Source organism: Cynoglossus semilaevis, chromosome 4, assembly GCF_000523025.1.
Source record: "Cynoglossus semilaevis isolate Cse_v1.0 chromosome 4, Cse_v1.0, whole genome shotgun sequence".
Lineage (NCBI taxonomy): Eukaryota > Metazoa > Chordata > Actinopteri > Pleuronectiformes > Cynoglossidae > Cynoglossus > Cynoglossus semilaevis.
The window spans coordinates 4,173,753-4,176,993 of NC_024310.1; the positions used below are offsets into that span (position 1 = coordinate 4,173,753).

A 3,241-nucleotide genomic window follows, 5' to 3' on the forward strand; every position below is an offset into this window, starting at 1 on the left:
GGGGGGGGGGTGTATGTGCTGTGAGCGTTGAAGATAAGGCTCAGGTTTTTTATTATTGTGTTTGGGTTCAGTTTTTTTTTTCTGTCTGTCTTGGTCAAATATAGCTACACATACACAACACACACACACACACACTTTCTCCCAGACACATACTCTAGCTTCTGGCTGTGTGACATTAGAGAAAAGTGACAGGTGAACCCACAGTAAAAAAGGAATTACTTCACTGTAACTCGGCAATCATCCATATCCCACCTTCACGTTCCGTCCCGAATCAATTCTTGATCAATTTCATGCCAGAAAAATAAATCATTTCTCCAAAATGGAGAACATATTCGGTTTGATCATTTGTGCTTTTCCAGAAGTAATTAAACTGCTGTGCGGAATAAGTGAAAAGATTATTGTACTGCTGTTACTTTTCGCTAGCCGTTCCTCCCCCCTCTACGATGTTGGGAGTATCTCTTTCAGACGTGGTTATGAGAAAAGAAGAGAAAAGTGAGTTTTTTAATCACCATATGCACCCTCACTAATTCAGGTGCTCTGAAGTGCTGTCAAGAAACAATTGAGTGGGGAGTCTGTTGAAATGATCAATTGTGTGCGGTCCCTTGGTGGCGCTCTCATTTGCTGGCACGTTCCTCCAGCTGATAGAGTTAATTAGGCGGCCCCAACATCCTGCTGATTGGATGTAAACATTAATATGCCAGAAAATGACTCCGTCGATGTTTACCGCAGCATTCCACGCCGCACTAAATTGATCTGCTATGGGGAGGAAAGAAATAAATAAATGAAAAGCATGAAAGAATTGGCTGCTGTGATTTGATAAGACTTAGATAGTGAAGAGGTTCAGAGGAAAACATCCTCCTGGACGCCCCTCGTAACCCCCAGCTCTCCGTAATGTTTTTCAAAAATCTTTTTGTTTGTTTTTCTGCATTTTTGTTAAAAGTTGTTTGATTTGATTTGCAGTCAAAAAAAATGACAGGGGAGTCCTTCAACTTTGGCTTTGTTGGCCGACTTTTCAGCGCTTGTGTGTGTTGTGTGTGTGTGTACGTACGTGTGTGTGTTTCCTCACTTTGCCTCCACAAAACTTTGTGTCGCCCCCGCTCCTTTCCTGCCCTCTCGAGGCTGAAGAGCTTCTGTGTGGAGATACACAGTGAGAATTGTGGTGTGGCGCAAAGATGTTTTTCTTCTTTTTTTTCTATAAATCAAAGAGCAGTGTGAAGGCCCAGCTCGATATCTCATCATAGAATTGGTAGTGTTCTGAAAAGTGGCCGGAGCAATGAGCCAAGGCTCAACTATCTATTCAGAGGTGTACGTGCCTCAAGTGAGTGAGAGGATTGTGTCTCTGCTGGAACGACTGTACGCTGACTTACGAACGTGGGAGTTAATTCGTGGTAGTGTATGTGTATTCACACAGAGTAAGGGAAACTGTCCGAGGGTGTGAGATGCATGCAGCTGATTGGTCTATAGCTGCTCTGTTTGTTTAAGGCAGCAGCACAGATATCATCTGTTTCATACTGTAAAATAGAGCTGAAAGAATTCATGAAAAATTGTTTCATCACATCTGTCCTGAATCACAGCTTTGTTTCATTCATTTTTTTTACCTGTACTTCATTTTATATACAATTTACTTCCTAACATATAATACACATCCATAAACCAGAATGACCCTTTAATTCAAAGATCCCCAAGTCCAGACGAGTGATGTCACTCGCCCCTCCTCTTCTCATACACCCAGCCGCTATGATTGAAGTGGATAACAGCTCTTTGCTTTGACAAACCATCACTTCCACCCCCCCCACCCCTCCGCCCCCCAAGTGTCCTGCCTCACCCATCCGGGCTTCATCTTCCCCTTCACATCTTCATCTCACCCCCCCTGCAGTGCATCAAGCCCCATTAACCCCAGCGTGCCTCTCTGCAGACTCCCTGTGTGCTTAACACAGTGGCGTTAGCGTAAAAGATGCTCCTACAGATGAGCTTTACACAGTTTAATAGAGGTCTGGTGGAGGTCCACATTAATATAGTAAGGCAGCCGAGAGGAGGCCGTGACTTTCTGCTCCCACTCCTCCCACACTGCTCCCTGTCTCCCACTTTTTTTTTTTCTCAGACTCATTTCCCGTCTTTCTTCCCAGACCAGTCATTTTGGCAGTTTGGTGACACGTCTGTCCTCACGCTGGTGGCACTGTGTAAACTTTCACCTTGCAGCTGGGTTATAACCCGGTCCCATCTGTGTGTGTTGACAGCAGTGGTCAAACAGCTACAGCAAGTTGATGACTTGTGCCGCCTTCAGCCCAGTGTGAGGCCTTTAGGCGTCTCGTTGAGCAAAGCCCATGGCACTGAGTCCAGAGTCTAGAGGAGGGGATTCTGAGGGAGCTGCAATTAGGTATAACTGTACTGTACTGTACCGTACTGTACTGTACTGAAAAGAATACAGAGTTTGTAATGATAAAAGCCGTACTGTACTGTACCGTACTGTACTGAAAAGAATACAGAGTGTGTAATGATAAAAGCTGTGACAGATTGTCTTGATGTTTGAGTGTTTGAATTTTAAACGCCTTTTGAAATAATGACAAACTGTATGTCTCAAAACTCTTTGACGTTAATTTATTTTTCCAAAACCTAAGAAGAAGAACAACAAATTCTCCACTGAATATTAAAAGCATCTGAGTTGTCATTATTTATAGCTAATGAGAGCCGAGGTGCAGGTGCTGCCCAGCAGATCTGTGGAACCAGAGAGTTCTACGTGGAGACCCTGGCCACATGTAGAAAAAAAATCCCAACACATGTTCTAACAATTCTGAATATTATAACATGTAAACGACGTCTCACTAATGATATCTGAGAGTCAGAGTACCTCAGATCTGAAGTAAGACCAGACGTCTTGGTCAGTTTTTAGTATCAGCTGTTCTACCACACTGTCTCAATCTCCAACAGTTTATTCTAACCCTGATTCTAAGTTTTAAACATTAAAACGTCCTCAGATACTGGAAAAAGTGTGGCCTCAAAGGTGTTTTTTTTTTAAATGACTGGTCCCCACATTGTAGCACACACACAGAGACACACACACACACACACAGATTGTTATTTCTACTTTCCCCGCTCCTTCATGATGCTGACCCCTCTCACCCTATCAACTATGGTCCATACCTGTGTCTCCCCTTTTTCTCTCCACCCCATCTCTCTCTCTCTCTCTCTCCTCTACACTTTCTCTCTCTCGTCCAGATCCCTCCACAGCCATAACACCGTC

General features: G+C 43.8%; 1 long non-coding RNA gene across 3 annotated transcripts in view; it reads left to right on the plus strand.

Moving 5' to 3' along the window:
• The window catches only part of LOC103377736 (uncharacterized), an 85,651-nt gene that overhangs the window by 57,245 nt on the left and 25,165 nt on the right, over positions 1 to 3,241 (plus strand). Inside the window, exon 4 of one of the 3 annotated variants that reach the window (XR_003049595.1) lies at positions 2,238 to 2,388. The exons of the other annotated variants lie outside the window; for them this stretch is intronic. This is a non-coding gene — a long non-coding RNA (uncharacterized LOC103377736). Of the gene's footprint in view, positions 1 to 2,237; positions 2,389 to 3,241 lie in introns of those variants that run through there. 3 annotated transcript variants of the gene reach the window in all.